This window comes from Canis lupus, chromosome 10, assembly GCF_003254725.2.
Source record: "Canis lupus dingo isolate Sandy chromosome 10, ASM325472v2, whole genome shotgun sequence".
Classification (NCBI taxonomy): Eukaryota; Metazoa; Chordata; class Mammalia; order Carnivora; family Canidae; genus Canis; species Canis lupus.
The window spans coordinates 11,190,619-11,208,725 of NC_064252.1; the positions used below are offsets into that span (position 1 = coordinate 11,190,619).

The 18,107-nt window shown below is 43.4% G+C and overlaps 1 long non-coding RNA gene across 1 annotated transcript; it reads right to left on the minus strand.

The window, feature by feature from the left end:
• Positions 1-257: 257 nt before the first annotated feature.
• LOC125755893 (uncharacterized) lies at positions 258-17,073 on the minus strand. Its single transcript, XR_007413370.1, has 2 exons — positions 16,939-17,073; positions 258-3,798 (listed from the first exon to the last, which is right to left on the minus strand). It is a non-coding gene; the product is annotated as an uncharacterized LOC125755893 (long non-coding RNA).
• Between the last annotated feature and the right edge of the window lie 1,034 nt (positions 17,074-18,107).

Genomic DNA, 18,107 nt, shown 5'->3' on the forward strand with positions numbered 1-18,107 from the left:
CCAGGCGGGCTGGAGCGGGTCAGCCGGGGCCTGCGGCTCGGGCTCCAGGCCGCGCTCGCAGGGGCGCAGGTGGCTCCTGCTCTGGGCCGGGGGCTGGACTTGGTTCTCAGTTTCTTCCTCTACAACATGAGGGCTTAGCTCCGCATGATTTCCTTTTTTTTCTTTTTTTTTTTTTTTAAGATTTTATTTATTCATTAGAAACACAGAGAGAGAGGCAGAGACACAGGCAGAGGGAGAAGCAGGCTCCATGCAGGGAGGCCCAACATGGGACTCGATCCCATGACTCCAGGATCACGCCCTGGGCTGAAGGCAGGTGCTAAACCGCTGAGGCCCCCGGGCTGCCCTCCGCATGATTCCAAGGGACTCTTCATCTCCCAAATCCCCTCATCCTGCTTTTTCAGATTGAAATGATAAATTCTCATTTGTTTAGGTTGCGATCGGATTGGGTTAAATGAGTTTGTCCCTTATAAGAACTACTATTGTTCGTGTACATTTTTTTTTTACCGATCAATTGTTTTTAGAAAGTATACGCAAAACATTAAATGTAATTTATTTTCATATTTGTTATGTGAGAGGACATATGAGTTCATTTGATTTATCAAAGTTGCTTCGCGCTTCAAATGAAGTCATTGGGAGGTAAATTATTGCCAATTCATCAAATTATTTATGGCTATTTGAGGGATATTTTTTGATATGCTGTTTTTAATTTGGAAAACAGCACATCACCCAAACCATGATAATTCACATTTTTCTATTTAATTAAAAATCTCATAAATACTAAGTATGCCACAAGAACAAGCCAGTTTATTTAGTTAACCAGCCAGCCAGGATTACATGTCCTTTTTTTTTTTTTTTTAAGGATTTTATTTTATTTTACTTAATTTAAGATTTTATTTATTTATTCATGAGAGACACAGAGAGGCAGAGCTACAGGCAGAGGGAGAAGCAGACTCCATGCGGGGAGCCCGATGTGGGACTTGATCCCAGGACCCTGGGATCATGACCTAAGCCAAAGGCAGATGCTCAACCACTGAGACACCCAGGCGTTCCAGGACCTTATTTTTTTAGAGGAGCTTTAAGGTTCATATGCATTTCTAAATTTTGAATTTTTATTAACCATAAAAATTATTTTTTTTTTCCCAAAGAGAGCACATTTGGGGAAAGGCAGAGGGAGAGAGAGAAAATCTTAAGCAGGCTCCATGCCCAGTGTGGAGCCCGAATGCAGGGCTTGATTTCCTGACCCTGAGATTGTGACTTGAGCCAAAATCGAATCACTTAACCAACTGAGCCACCCAAGTGCCCCAAATTATTGTTTTCTTTTACAGTCAGATGATCTGTATCAACCAAATGTTTTCATTTCCCTTTTCCTGTTTGTTCTTACACCCCCCAAAGTCAGTTTCCTATTTTCTCAATTTTCCTTCTCTTAATTTAAAATTAGTGTTGGTGATTTGGTGCAGGAGAGTGGTCTTTTTTTTTTTAATTTTTATTTATTTATGATAGTCACAGAGAGAGAGAGAGAGAGAGAGAGGCAGAGACACAGGCAGAGGGAGAAGCAGGCTCCATGCACCGGGAGCCCGACGTGGGATTAGATCCCGGGTCTCCAGGATCGTGCCCTGGGCCAAAGGCAGGCGCCAAACCGCTGCGCCACCCAGGGATCCCTGGAGAGTGGTCTTAACCAGGAGGTGGGAGGCTGAAAATCACTTACTCTGTTAAGACCTGGAGTCTCCAAAACTGGGACTTTACTACGGGAGTGATCAGACTCTTCAGGTCTTTCTCTGCCTGGAGTTTAGCAGGAAGACTAACTTCCTTTGGACTCGAGTTCTTAGAGAATCATGGAGTGGCTCACTGACCATCAGGTGCTTGTTTCCAGACTTCTTGTTCTAGATGAAAAGTAAACTCTTATTAGTTTGAGCCGCTTTTAGTTGCTACCTGTAGCTGAACGCATACCAATTGAGGGGGAAAGGGGGCAGGAACGGAGGACTTGCTCTATCTCTTAGACTTTAAAACCCAGGAAGCGATTCTGTGTATTAAACGATGCTCACCACAGTAAGTGTCACCGTACAAGGTTGTTGACTATAGTCTATGTTATATTTTTCATCTCTGTGACTTACTTATCTTATAACTGGAAATTTATATCTTTTGATCCCCTTCACGTGCCTTGCCCATCCTCACACCCCCTTCCTTCTGGCAACCACCTGTTCTCCACATTTATGAATCTGGGGATTTTTTTTTTGTTCGTTTTTTAGATTCCACATATACGTGAAATTACGTGGTACTTTTTTTCCCTATCTGACTTACTTCACTTAGCACAGTATCCCCTAGGTCCATCCATGTTGTCCCAAATGGCAAAAATCCCATTCTTTTTTTTTTACGGCTGAGTAATATTCCATTATATATATATATAGATAGATATCTTCTTTATTTTTATTTTTTAAAAAAGATCTTATTTATTTATTCATGAGAGACACAGAGAGAGAGAGAGGCAGAGACACGGGAGGAGGGAGAAGCAGGCTCCCTGCAGGGAGCCTGACGCAGGACTCGATCCCGGGTCTCCAGGATCATGCCCTGGGCCAAAGGCAGGTGCTAAACCGCTGAGCCACCCGGGAATCCCTATATATCTTCTTTAAACATTCATCTGTTGATGGGCACCTAGGTTGCTTGTATATCTTGGCTATTGTAAATAATGGTCCTCTGCAGTGAACATAGAGGCACATATATCTTTTTTGATATGTACAGATTTTTTTCAATAAGCATAATGGAAAATTTTTTGGAGATTTGTGACAATTTGAAAAAACTTGTAGATGAACAGCATAGCCTAGAAATACCAAAAAAAATTAAGAAAACATTAGGTGTCATTGTAATAATACAGCATATAATATATGTAATGTACAAAGTATGTGTAATCAACTATGTTATCATAAAGTTTCTGGTCAATAGTAAGCCATGAGTGGTTAAGTTTTGGGGGAGTCAGAAGTTACCTGCGGATTTTTGACTGGATGGGGCGGGGGGTCAGCACCGATAACCCTTGTGTTGTTCAAGGTTCAACTGTATGTACTTTTTGTAAGAGACTTTCCTAAAAAGAGAAATAAGGAAAAAGAAATTGAAGGTAGTAACAGCAGTATTAGACGAATGAGAATTTAAGGCAAAAAAGTATTAACAGGATCAAGGAAGGTTTTTGTTTTTTTTTAAAGGAAAATCCACCAAGCACGTAAACAGTAATGAACAGTGTGACAGTCATAAAATAAAAAGGAAAATTGAAAATTTTAACACAGCTCTATCAGAAATGATACAACAAGCAGCCTGAAAGTTAGCAAGCTCGTCTAATAAGTTTATCGAGGACCCTTCACTCAATAATAAGCAGAGAACACACATTCTTTCCAAGTAGTTGAGAAACATTTACAACAGTGAAGATTAGCAGATGATATTATAAATAGTTAAAAATAAATAAATAAATAAAATACTATAAATAGTTGGTAGGTATAAATATAAAACATTTTTGTTTTCCATACATTTACTAAGACAAGAATAATTTATTTAAACCATCGTTTCTTGGTTTAAAATACTGCTGAGATTATATTAGAATATTGAACAATTAGATTTCAAGATACAGTTATTGGACCAGGTGATCTTGTGGCTCCAGGGAGGCTTTGGACGGTACCACAGGTGGGATGACAAGTAGAAGGACCGCACTCTGCCCAGGAGGTGTGCCCGGAACCAGAAAGGACGTCAGCATCAGAGAAGGAGAACAGCTCAGGAGCAGGGGATGGATGAAGCCGTTTGCAAAACTTCTGAGGAGAGCTGAAAGATAAAAAAAATGTCATCGATAAATAAATAGGGGCTGCAACCAAGCATAAAGGGAGTGAGCAAGAGAGACATTTGGGGCCATTTCTTTGGCCCCAGTTTCTATCTATTTTAAGTTTATTTTTTTAGCAAACAAAAAAAAAATGGGGCTCCCAACTCAAGACCCTGAGATCAAGAGTCAAGTGCTTTTCCAGCTCAGCCGGCCAGGCGCCCCGAGTTTCTATCTTTCTAATATTATACCCAATGCAGGACATCTGGGTTATCCCAGACCAGTGACTCTTTTGATTTACATGAGTCCTAAACTTTGTTTTAAAATTTCGATGCATGATTTCTGAAGTCACACTTTTTGTTGAAAATTTAAAGTTAGGGATCCCTGGGTGGCGCAGCGGTTTGGCGCCTGCCTTTGGCCCAGGGTGTGATCCTGGAATCCTGGGATCGAGTCCCACGTCAGGCTCCCGGTGCATGGAGCCTGCTTCTCCCTCTGCCTATGTCTCTGCCTCTCTCTCTCTCTCTGTGTGACTATCATAAATAAATAAAAATTAAAAAAAAGAAAATTTAAAATTAGAAAATTTCTAGCATGTAGAAACATGCTATTCTGGGAGCTTTGCTTCTTTTTGAGTTGGAGAGCTTTTTCCAGCAGACATAAGAGTGAAGGAATGCGGTGTGCTGCCCTCGGCCTATGAAAGGAGGCTTGTGTCCTCCGGCAGCGACGTCTCAGAGCCCCGGTCCAGAGGGAACAGACCCAGACTCTGGGCCAACACGGCGTGAATGCACACTCAGAGACACGGAGGGCGGAGAGCAGGAAGGCCTTGTTTAAACTGTGGTTGCGGTGAAAATCTTTGGAGGAAGAAGAATTCACGATGAATTTACTAAGAGCATTTGTCTAAAAGGGTAAGATTCGCGATTGCGATATGAACCTGAGTGACCCTGGGAATGAGCAGGACGTAGGGCACGAGAACGAATCATCACCCTCCTTGTGGATTGGCCCGGGTGTTTGTAACCTGGGGTACCTGTGACACTGCCCCTTGCCAGTTCACTCTGGAGGTTCTCATGGTGAAAATTCTCTGGATGAGCAAGGATTCTCTATAAAAGGGAAAAAGAGCAAGATCTCCTTCAAGTGTCAGTGTAAGTAGAACCTTATTTTGCTGAAAAAAAAAATTACTACAGCTACAGCTATAAGAGGATTGTGGCCGTATTTTGTCTTATAGCTGTTAACTCCTCTGCTTTGCTAATAATAAACACTAGTGGCTTGTGGACGTGTTTCTCTAATTAATGCGTTTCCTAAGTGGTTTCCCTTTGACCTCTCTTTCTCCTCCCAGCCCCTCGCTTCCACGCTTCCACATTACGTGTGTAATACCTACCTCCACTCTGGCCTCTCCTCTTTATTCTCTTAGAAGCTTCCTGAGATGGGCACCTGGGAGGTCCAGCGGGTGAGCGCCTGCCTTGGGCCCAGAGCGTGACCCCGGGGTCCTGGGATCGAGTCCACGTCGGGCTCCCCGCAGGAAGCCTGCTTCTCCCTCTGCCTGGGTCTCGGCCTCTCTCTGTGTCTCTCGTGAATAAATAAATAAAACCTTAAAAAAGAAGCAGCAGCTGAGAGCAGATGTGTCTGCTGCCGGGGCCACAGTGCTGGTCACGCATTGGACACGATCCGCCCAGCAGCGGCACTCAGAGCCGCGCCTGTAGTTCTGTGCTCCTGTCCTCGTAGGTCTTCATTCATTCATTTGTTCTTTTTTTTTTTTTTAAGATCTTTATCAAATGAACACTTGCCACGCCTTCCTCAAGGATGTCGTTTAGTGACTCTTCATGAAATCGGCTTGTGCGGCGGCGGGGCCGGTGGCTCACCTGGAGGCCACGGTGCTGGGGGGCGAGCAGGGCGCCGGCCGGGCTGCCAGGTACCACCGCAGCCGCGGGCGTCAGGGACAGCTGGTCGCTGTGGGTGTCCCCAGGGCCCCGCTGCAGGTTCCCCAGGCCACACCTCGTGAAGAGCTGCCCTGGGCTTCCAGGGTGGCTGGTGGCGGCCCCGGGGAGCTCAAGGCCCAGGACGGGAGGCCGGTGGACCAGCAGGCGAGGTGACTCCAGGGTGTGAAGAGGAGACCGGGGGGGCCGAGCCGGGTGGTGAGGGAGGCAGGAGGGGCTGCTTGACCTCTGACCCGAGGGCTCCAGGTAGACAGGTCTGGCTTGCACAGCCCCGGGGAGGGGCAGTCTGACCCGGATTCCTTCGGGAGGGACTCCGTGGGGTCGCTGGGAGCCACAACAGTGCGAGGGGCCTGGTGGAGCAGCCGGTGAGCAGTGGCTCCTGGGTTTGCCTCGGGTCCTGATCTGGGGGTTGTGGGTTCCAGGCCCGCGTGGGACTCAGCGCTCAGTGCAGAGTCTGCTTGAGATTCTCTCTCCCTGTCCCCTGCCCTCTGGCTCATGTGCTCACACGCGCCCTCTCTCTCTCTCAAATAAACAAATTATTAAAAAATGATAGTACTAAGTACTATATGTATTACCTTGTTTAATCCTTGCAACAGTCTTTTTCTTTTTAAGGATATTTATTCATGAGAGACACACAGAGAGAGGCAGAGACGCAGGCAGAGGGAGAAGCAGGCTCCCCCCAGGGAGCCCGATGTGAGACTCGATCCCAGGACCCTGGGGTCACGCCCTGGGTGGGAGGCAGATGCTCAACCACTGAGCCACTGGGTGCCTCAATCCCTGTAACAATCTTGTTATCCCCATTTTATGGATGAGGAAACCAAGGCATGCCAAGACTAGGAAAGTGGTGGCAGAGCTAGGATGCCACGAGGTTTTGCCACAGAACCCACACTCATGGTCTTTAGACCTTCCTTTTGAGAAAACAGTCACTCAATAGATTAAAAAAACCTTCCTCATTAGTGCCTATAAAAGTTTTCTTCCTTTCTTTCTTTTCTTTTTTTTTCTTTAAGATTTTATTTATTTATTCATGACAGAGAGAGGCAGAGACACGGGGAGAGAAGCAGGCTCCATGCAGGGAGTCCTATGTGGGACTTGATCCTGGGACTCCAGGATCACGCCCCGGGCCGAAGGCAGTGCTAAACCACTGGGCCACCGGGGCTGCCCTCTTTTCTTTCTTTTCTTTTCCTTCCTTCTTTCCTTCTTTTTTTTTCCTTTGATGTACAGTGTGTCTAATTTATCCCTCCTTACTTTGGGTCTGGAGACCTGGGAGCTGGCAGAGCCACTGACCCATCACATGTATCACCTGAGGAAGGAACCGTGGCTCAGAGGAAAGGAGTTTCTCTGACAAATTCCCCTGAGAAGCTTCTCTCTCCCCTTGAGCAGTCACAGAGGCATTGGTTCTTTATGAAGCTTGTGCCCTATTGTAAGCGGGAAGAACTAAAGGGCGATGCGCGTGGAGCCCAGTGATCCGCTCTGCGACGGGTGCCCTGTCTCTGCGCCACACACAGGTTGGCTGCTGAGTGATTTTGTCTAATTGCCGGGTGGTCCTGTCACAAGGTCACAAAAGCAGAATGCCCTGCTGCCGAATCTATCGGAGAGGCCAGAGGTGCCCCTCTCTAGGACAGAAGGGAATGGGGCCTAACGGTCAGCTTGGGCAGGAAAGGACTGCCTTCCCCCAAACAAGGGCAGTGAGACCACCCATGTCACCTTCTTGAGATGTTCGTGCTGACCCAGCAGCATCTCTTTAATCTTTGTGGAATCTTCTCTGCTTTGCTTCTTCTCAGCCCACCTCTGCACCCTCCCATGCCACACACACACCTGCCTGGCTCCAATCCACAGGGTGAGGTTGTAAACCTAGCCTGAAAAGTCAGATTTCCTCCCTGCTGGAGGCACCGTGTCATCTGGACTGCCACAGAGCCGCATTCCTTACTGAGAGACCGACCCCAGTCCAGGGGGTTGCCGTCTACACCTCAGCCCTAATAGTAGACTCTGGCTTCCGTTCACCGAGGCTCCTGCTCTGAGCTTCTGGAAATTACGTGGTTAAATGAGGGCCGGGACCTGTGTGGAGAACTCTCTGCTGGCAATTAAACCCGGAACATGCTTGATCGGTTCCTACCTCTGACGTGTGTAATACCTACCAGACTAGAAGTATAAACTCCCCAAGGGCAGAGGCTGGCCTGTTTCTGCTCATCTTTGTACCCCCAGCCCTGGTGCGATGCCTGGCACACCGCATGTATCTGCGACTATCTGTTGAATGATGGAATGACTAGTGGTTTATTATTTTTTTAAAGATTTTATTTATTTATTCATGAGAGACCCAGAAAGAGAGGCAGACACAGGCAGAGGGAGAAGCAGGCTCCCTGCAGGGACCCCAACATGGGACTCCATTCCAGGACCCTGGGATCACGCCCTGAGCTGAATGCAGACGCTCAACCCTATTCAGTCCCTAAATGACTGGTTTAATTTTTTTTTTAATTTTTTTTTAATTTATTTATGATAGTGACAGAGAGAGAGAGAGAGAGAGAGGCGGAGACACAGGCAGAGGGAGAAGCAGGCTCCATGCAGGGAGCCCAACGTGGGATTCGATCCTGGGTCTCCAGGATCGCGCCCTGGGCCAAAGGCAGGCGCCAAACCGCTGCGCCACCCAGGGATCCCTAAATGACTGGTTTAATTAGACACATGGCAGTAGGCTTATGAGTGTAGTGAAAAATGTAGGCATTTACTGGACCTCTTCTCCACTACTCCACAAATGCATGTTGAGCACTGACTGTCGCAGACATGCTGCTGGGTGCGGGGAATACAAATCCCCGGTGAAGCAAGCTCATCAAGGGGGCTTTCCAACGAGGCTGTCTCAAAGGAAGAGTCCCCGATTCCATTGGTAGCTGAGTTTAGGGCCTTCTGCATGCAGCACTGTGTACTAAACCCAGAAAAGTGGAAATAAATGGAGATCTTTCCTTTTACTGCAGGGCCTTCAATCTAACGGCCAGAGAGCGTGGCTGTCTGTGAAGCACTCTAACGTTTTGCAGTGACACATATATGAGCAAGAATTTTCTTGTTGCTATATCACCTCGTGAGTCACTGAGTGATTCTTACTCATGTTATCTCTGTCAGGGTTTCCGTCTGGCGGCAGGGCCCTCCCCACCCTCTGTCTCTGGCCGAGATGGCCTTGACGCCGACCTCAGGGAGTCTGCATCTACTTTACACCGAGGCGCTCCTGCCAGTCTCTCTTTTAAGAACCCGGTTCTCTTCTAAAGCTTCATCCCAATTTGCAATCAGATATTTGTTTATAGTCTTTCTCCTTTACTGCACTGCAAACTCCAAAAATGCAAGGACTTTTTATACTTTTTAAATTTTTTTTTTTAAGATTTAATTGATTTGAGAGAGAGCAAGAGAGCAGGAGCAGGAGGGCAAGGTGGCGGGGCGGGGGGGGGGGGCGGTGGCAAAGGGACAGAGGGAGAGGGAGAAGCAGGCTCTCCACTGAGCAGGGAGGATCTCAGGATCCCAGGACCCTGAGATCATGACCTGAGCCAAAGGCAGACGCTTCACCGACTGAGCCACCCAGGCACCCAGGACTTTTTATTTTGATCAGGCGATCTTTCACATGCCTTGAGTTGTGCCAAGGCATATTTGTTAAATATATGAATTAAGGATCACAGCCAAATTCCTGCTTGAAATATTTTTATCCTATTTAAATCCTAGCAGAGGGGATCGCAGTGATAATTGAAGAAGCTCACGACTCGATTGATCACACAGGGTTTCTGTCTCCACATTGAGCTGAAGGACTGTTTCCACCCATGGTGGGAAACATTCTGGTCTTGAGTCTAGTTTACTTTTTTTTTTTAACTTTTTTTTTTTTTTAAGATTTTGTTTATTTATTTATGATAGAGAGATTGAGAGAGGGGCAGAGACACAGGCAGAGGGAGAAGCAGGCTCCATGCAGGGAGCCCGACGCGGGACTCGATCCCAGGACCCCAGGAGCACGCCCTGGGCCAAAGGCAGGCACTAAACCACTGAGCCACCCAGGGACCCCCTAAACTTTATTTTTAACCATAATAAAGACTCTACCTTTTTAAAAACTGGTACTTAAATTTCAAGTGATTTATTTCCCCAATTTACGTAATGTTGTTTTTACTGAAATTTTAGAAATAAATGTTTTAAATATCCACTGATTAAGAAAACATCAGAAATCAAGTAAATCGATACTCTGGTAAATATATATCCATTAGTCTATCTTCTTTTTCACTCGTGTGTTTTTTATTTTTTATTTTTATTGAGATATAGTTGATATCTCAATCATAGGACAACTATATATATATAACATTATGCACATCTAAGCTGTACAACATACTATGTGTTGCAGTGATTAAGCTTAGCCAACATCGTCATCACTTCACATAATTATTTCTTTTTTGTGGTGAGAACATTTAAGATCTAGTCTCTTAGCAACTTTGAAGTACATAATACAGTATTATTAACCATAAACACAACGTTGCTCATTAGATCCCCAGAACTTACTCATCCCCTAACTGCAAGTTTTCACCTTTGACCAACATCTCTCCAGTTCCCCAACAGACAGTAATTTATTTTCTTTAAGATTTTATTTATTTATTTATTTGAGAGAGAGAGAGAAAGAGTGCAGGGGAGGAGCAGAGGGAGAGGGACAAGCAGGCTCCTCCCTGAGCATAGAGCCTGATACGGGGCCCAATCTCAGGACCCCGAGACCTGAGCTGAAATCAAGGGTCAGCTGCCCAACTGACTGAGCCACCCATGTGCCCTGACAATAGTTTATTTTAAAAAAAATTATTCTTGGGATGCCTGGCTGGCTTAGCCAGTAGAGCATGCGACTCGATCTTGGGGTTGTGAGTTCAAGTCCACGTTGAGTGTAGAGTTTAAAACAACAACAACAGAACAAAACAAAAAGAAGTACTCTATTGGTTTTTGTTCCTTTTTTGTGTGGTGTATTTGGATTTACATCTTTAAATAAAAGTGCTGACACTTTTAACAAGATGTATTTATGAGCGAGAGAGAGAAACTCAAGCTGACTTCCTGCTGAATGTGGGGCTCGGTCTCAGGACCCCAAGATCATGATCTGAGCCAAAACCAAGAGTTGGACGCTTAACCGGTTCCACCACCCAGGTGTCCCAGAAGTGCTGACACTTCTGAGTAAAGTGATGAGAGATGAAACATTTGACTTTTCCTAGATTTTACAAACTAACCACACTGCCTCTAAAGTTGAAAACAAAACCACAGATTGTGGCATTTTCTGGCCATTAGAGGGAGCCACTACTTTCTATATCTTAAACCGTAGAAAAACTTCCTCTTCTGTGTCCTTAAAGCCCGAGCCTCTTGAAAGTATTTAAGTTGAATTTTAGCTCAGTAAGTTTTCTTAAATAGAAAAGATTCTGAGAGGCAGAAAGAAAATAGGTAGTCAGCTGATTTACATTTAACATTCAGAAAGGCTGCTTATTAGATTTTGAATTCATTTTCAGAGTTGTTTTGTTTTGTTTTGTTTTGTTTTTAGCAGAGGTTTAAAGGGCCCTGCTGTGTTTACTAATGACACAATGGTCAGAAAACTAGAGCAGGAACTGCTTCAAAGCAAAGAGTGACTAACGGGGTCAGAGCCTTGAAATCCTGGTGACTTAGCAAATTGCAACACAAAGATTTTCCCTTAAAAAAGAGAGAGGAGGATGCTTAGGGGGGCTCAGTCCATTTAGCGTCTGCCTTCAGCTCAGGTCATGGTCTCCGGTTCCTGGATCGAGTCCCACGTTGGGCTCCCTGCTCAGTGGGGAGCTTGCTTCTCCCTCTCCCTCTGCCCCCGCTCCTCGTGCTCTCTCTCTCTCAAAAAAAAAAAAAAAAGGAAATCTTAAAAAAAAAAAAATCTATGCTGACTTCTCATGTTGGCCCCGGTCATTACTTCTCAGCCTATAATTATGCTTACTCCTTCATTTATTCCTCTAATGATAAAGGAACCTACAGTTGTTAAACATTTGAACCAAACACATCAGACAGGCAACCCCACAAGAGAGCGGGCAAGCCTGGGCACAGCCTGTGGGACAGACATCTGGGCCTTCTTGCTCCTCCATTGTTGCTTTCTTGGTTTTTTTTTCCTTTCTCCTGTTCTTTTTGTCTTCCTTTTCTATCCTGTTATGGTTTTTTTTCTTAACCCTCTCCCCTACCCTTTTTTTCCTCCTCTCACGCTTCTACCTTAAACCCACCTGTTGAAGCGTTGAGCACTGCTCCTTCAAGGCAGGAATATCAGTACAAAGAAGACCCCAGTGGTCACTGCAGTAACGTAAAGCGAGGTTTTTTGTTTGTTTGTTTGTTTGTTTTTTAGTAACTGTAACAGACAAGTTGTTCTAGCTCATTAAAATAGTTACAAAATGAAAATGGAAATTTTTAATACATAAAATTGGCAAACAGTTGGTTTTAATTTTCAGAGATAAGGGATATGGGGAAACAAACAGTACCCTCCTCTATCAGTCGTAGGACTGTAAATTGGCACACATTTCTTTGGCCTGTAGAATCCATCTGATCCCGAGGAAGTAAAGATGCGCAGAAGGATTTTTGTCCAGGGAAGTTTATTGTTAACAGCAAAAAATTGGAAAGCACCTAAATGTCTAATGGTTCTTGGTCTGCTAATCTGTGTGATTCCCCAGTCTTCTGGAAAGACCTGGGGTTTTTACTTTGTACTTGACACCTGACCTATGGTTGGATGGAGGACCCTGGAGGTCCATGGACCTGTCCAGTTTTCTCTCATTTCTGAGTATAAACATTTGTGCTTAGTCTCATCACTTTTTTTTAACCTGCTGCTTAGAACTTCCAACTACTTGCAGTTATAACCCCCTCTACCTTCCAGTCTGGGTAAATATGATAACTGTGGTCTTTAAAAAAATTATTATTATTGTATTCCTCAGAGCTTAGCATCATGATGGGTTCTTAGCAGATTCTTATTGAATGAGTGAATGAATGAATGAGATATTTGTGCTGTGCCTTGAATGTGATTGGCTTTACAGGCCTGTATCCCTCTGCAGAAAGAAATCATTTACACAGTAATACAAAGGGGGAAAAGGGATGACTGTGATTCATAGCATTTAAAATGTTAACCTTAGAAAACAACAGTGATGGTTTGGCCATCCATTCATTCTCCAAATGTACCGAATACCTTCTATGCACCAGACATTATACAAGCACTAGAGATAAAACCACAGAGTTAGAAATTCAGAAAACTATATGGCCTGAGTTGTTTAAAGTCTCTTAAGGGACTGATACGTACACCAGAGTATCAACTTCTCAATTCAGAAGAGTAGATATAGGTGAAATACTCATTTCTTCTCTATGGGCATCCCCTCTTTTTATATCAAAGTACCTCTGAAACTAGATAGGCTACCAGAAAGTTTTTAAATTGGCATATCATCAGAAGTAAAGAAGTCGACTAATGTAGAAAGTGATTTCTTTTAAGCCATGGAAAGACCTAAAAAAATTTCTATTTTTCTCTAGTGAATTATTTCCATGCCAGACAATCATGATCAAATTCTTACTATTTAATTCCCTTTTTTACATACTTCCTCTATATAAATAGAATAGTCTTTTATATTATTTCAGACAGTCTCTAAGATAACTAAGTTACAGTTTTCATTTGAAGGACATGCCCTGATCACTTAGTTAAGTCTGGGGTGTTTGCCTAATTTCAACCACCTGTGTGTAAGCCTTTATTTAGTGTGGATTATTCCTATGGATGGCTAGTTTGTCCACGTTAGGGTGATATGTACAATAAAGATGGGATCCCTTCTCAGTGGGGGAACTCTTAAAATTCAGTAAGTGGCATTGGGACAACTGATCATTTGTTTTGATGAAAATGAAGTTATATCGTCTATCTAAAACCATTCACAAAACTACTCTGGAGGGATTACAGACCCAAACAAAAAACAACACTCTACATAAATCAGAAGAAACCATAGGAGAGAATGTTTATGACTTTGGGAAATTAGAAGTCATTCTAAACCAGACCCTAAATGCAAAAGGGATAGATTGATAAATTTGACTCCATGAAGGCTGATAAACGCAAACAGCCTGTCAAAGTTGTCTGCTACAAAAAGCATCATAAATAACGTTACAAGATTGATGAGCGTGAACAACACGTACAACATGTTGAGGCACAGTCAAAAAACAAGTGTCAGATTAAGAGATAGTATTCGCCAAATGTATAGCAGACAAAAGGTTATTAGCATTTAGATCTGTAAAGCACTCCTACAAAAAGGGAAAACTCAGATGGGAATGTGGAAAAAAAATAGAAGTTATTTATAAAAAATATATATGTAGGGGCACCTGAGTGGCGTGGTTGAGCGTCTGCCTTTGGCTTAGGTTGTGGTCCTGGGGTCCTGGGATCAAGTTCCGCATCGGGCTCCCAGCAGGGAGCCTGCTTCTCCCTCTGCCTGTGTCTCTGCCTCTCTCTCTCTCTGTCTCTCATGAATAAATAAATAAAATCTTTAAAAAATATATAATCAGCCAATGAACATAGGAGTAGAAGCTGAACCTCACCAATTATCAAGAAAAAAGTAATTATATTTAGAACATCTGGATAATTTTCAATCGTTCTATTGGCAAAAATTAAACATTAATAAAATGTCTTGACGTGGGTGTGGGAAAGCATACACACACATTGCTAATGAGAATATAAAATGATACATCATGGAGAGGTGCAGTTTGGCAATACTGAGTGACATAAAAATGCATGTTTGCTATGAGCCAGCAATTCCAGCTATTGCTGTCTAGTTTGGAAAAACACTGACACTTGTGCATAAGAAAACATGTACAAACATGCCCATTGCAGAGTTCCTCCTAGGGAAAAGCTAGAAACACTGAACTTAGGAATGCAACAAGAGCTGACCAAGTGCACCCTCAAACTGGGTAAGCACCGGTATGAGGCCGTTGCAAGAGGGGTCCCACAGTCGGTGCCCACCTGCACGGCTCTCCACTGGGCCCAACTGGATAAAAAAGCAAGTAACAGATATATGGCAGATGCTGTTTTATATAAAAAGAAACTAGATAACAGCATGGAATTACAGATTGCCTAAGGAACACATGTAAATGTGTGTGAATATGTGAAAGAAAGACCGATAGCAAACTAACCTAATTGATAAGCCAGGTTGCCCCTGGGATGATGAGGGATGGGGATGGGGATGGGGATGGGGATGGGGATGGGGCTGGAAGGGGATTTGTCCTTGCCCCCTTCTTTTTTTTTTAAATTTTTAATTTAATTAATTAATTTATTATTTATTTATTTATTTATTTATTTATTTCCCCTTGTCCCCTTCTTAAAAGAACTTACGTATTATTTCATTTTATTTTTTTTTAAAGATTTGATTTTATTTATTTGAGAGAGAGAGAGCACGAGTGAGGAGGAGAGGGAGAGGGAGAAGCAGACTCTCTGCTGAGCAGGGAGCCTGATACAGGGCTCGATTCCAGGACCCCAGGATCGTGACCTGAGCTAAAGGCAGATGCTTAACTTGAACCACCCAGGGGCCCCTCAATTTTATTTTTAAAAATTAAGTAGGTTTCCTGGTGAGTAACTGCTGAAGGTGAAACACTATACTCCCTTTAAACATAGATGCGTAAAATACCAACATTTAGATATCTATACACTTATAAATAGAAATTTAAGCACACACGTGTATGCATATATAGCATAACTTGAAACTAAGAGAGATTTTTCTTTTTTGTACCAGCAATAAAAAGGGAGCTCCCAAATCTAAGTGTAAGTGCTGTAGCCAAGAGGCTCACAGAGCAAGAGAATGGGGTTAGATTTTATTAGTGGAGATTGGGATTAGCCTCTAGTAGCAGCATGAGAAGCTAACAAAACGTGGAGGAGCCTGATAGGGACAGGCTGGAAAGCAGTGCACGTGTGCAGAACTGACAAAGGACAAACAGGCCAGAGCACCTACCCTCCTCACACTAAAATACAAACTTAGAAAAGCAGAGACTGAGGGAAATTTAAGAGACTGAGCATTTCTGTCTCTTTTTCTTTCCATTTCTTTTTTTAAGATTTTCTTTTTAAGTAATCTCTACACCCAAGGTGGGTCTTGAATTTACAACCCCGAGATCAAGAGTCGCATGCTTCACCAGCAGAGCCAGCCAGGCACCCCAATCCATCTCTTTTTTTAAACCAGAATATCTATTGCATGACGACTCACTGAAATCCTTAAGAGAAACTGTTAAATGCCACAAGCACCTATAAATAATTCTACTTAAAAGAGACTGGAAACTGTCTAAATTGACTGCTTAAATGATCACATCCAACCAGATTTAAATAAAATTGGACATTTAGGTTTCCTATTAAAGTCCAGGTGTAGCCTTTACAATGACTGTAGGTGAAATTAAAGGGCAGCCCGGGTGGCTCAGTGGTTTAGTGCACCCTCCTGCCTGGGGTGTGATCCTGGAGACCTGGGATCGAGTCCCACATCAGGGTCCCTGCATGGATCCACCTTCTTCCTCTGCCTCTCTCTGACTCTAATGAATAAATAAATAAAAATCTTAAAAACATAACGTTGTTTTTTTATTTGCCTGCCTGAGTTGTAGTGAAGTAAACATGCAACCTCTCTACTTAGTAAAAAACTATTACAGTATGTATTGTTTATAGATCTACTCCCCCCCAGGTGTTCAGTGCCCGTGTGTCTAGCCAAAGAGAGTAAGTTTTTGGTGCTGCCAAGAGTCTGATCAATGAGGGCATCCTGAGCTAGTTTTGGCTGAGCATGCACTTACAAGGCCAATTATTTGTGCTGCTTTTTCTTAACTTTCTGTCCTTTATTTTGGGTTCTGGGGAACAGTTTGACCCAAAATGTCTGACATAATCTATGTAAGTTAATAGTGTTGGCTCACAGTGAAGAAGCAAAGACTATGGTGACTTTAAAACCAAAACCAAAACCAAGTGTTACAGTGACCTGAATTACAGAACTGACAAACAGAGAAGTCAGCCATCCCCTGCTAGATCTAGCCACATGAGAAAAAATGTGAAGCCCCAAATGTCTATGAGGCAGCTCCTCATCATGGAGGAGGCAAGGTGTTTTTTAACCACTTTGAAGAAACATCTGAATCCAGCTGTAATTGTTCATTTCCAACAACTCGGAGACCAGCAACAGCATAAATCTGAATGGTCAGCAGAGACTGCTGACCCACTTTGACCCACTCCAAGCATCCACCCTGGATGGCAACCACCACCCAACTTACCTTGGGAGGAAAAACTTCAATGCCGCTCTACAGTCCTGTAAGACAATACTACTTTTTTGAGATTTTAATTCAAAACTCATGCCAACCTGCCATTCAGAGATGCTCATCTCTGCCAAAGGTGTCAGATTTGCCAGGTCTGGGTGGTACCACAATTATTTGCTCAGTACCGAATTACATCAGCCGTGAGCTTAAAATGCATAATTTTCTAGGAAAAATGTAAATGAACAAGACTAACTTCAGGAGAAATAAGAAATCGAAACAATAATCATTAGGGAAATTGAAATTTCTTTAATAGTCAAAAATTTCCAATACCAAAAGACATCTTCAAGCCTTAATCATTTCATAGACCAGTTTTACCAAGCCTCTAATGACAGGAAATTCCACTCTTATATAAGCTGTTTCAGAGAACAGAAAAAAACTACTCAACTTGTAAGACCATTAGTACCTCGATATCGAAACGAGTATATAAGAGCAATTTAGACCAATTTCAAAAACCTAGACCAAAAAAAAAATCCAAATTAAAATATTTAGAATAGGTTTTTTTTTTTTAAGATTTTATTTATTTGCTTGAGAGAGAGAGAGAGAGAGAGAGAGCATGTGAGCACAAGTGGGTGGAGGGGCAAAAGGAGAGGGAGAAACAGACTGCTGGCTGAAGGGGGAGCCTGACCTGGGGCTCGATCTGGGAAACTGCAATCGTGCCCTGAGCCGAAGGCAGAAGCTTATAAGCCCCTATAAAGAGTTTCTTATTGGAGTTTTACTTCAATCAAATGTGTTTTGTTGATTGCACTATGTAATCTGTTTTCACTGGGAGGCAGTTTCCCTCAATGACACCTCAAACCCAAATTCATCATTATTCAGTTCTTTTAGTTATTAAAACAGTCTCAATTTTTTTCTTTTCTTTTTTTGAAGCCTCTTTCCCTTCACATCAGCAGCACACTGGCAAGTCTATGTAGTTTTTTTTTTTTTAGATTCTATTTATTTATCAGAGAGTGCAGAAGAGCAATCACTAGCAGTGAGCAGCGGTAGAGGGAGAAGCAGACTCCCCACTGAGCAGGGAGCCCAACCTGGGGCTCGATCCCAGGACCTTGCGATCATGACCTGAGCCGAAGGCAGACGCTTAACCAACTGAGCCACCCAGGTGCCCAAAACAGTCTCATTTCAGTTATTAG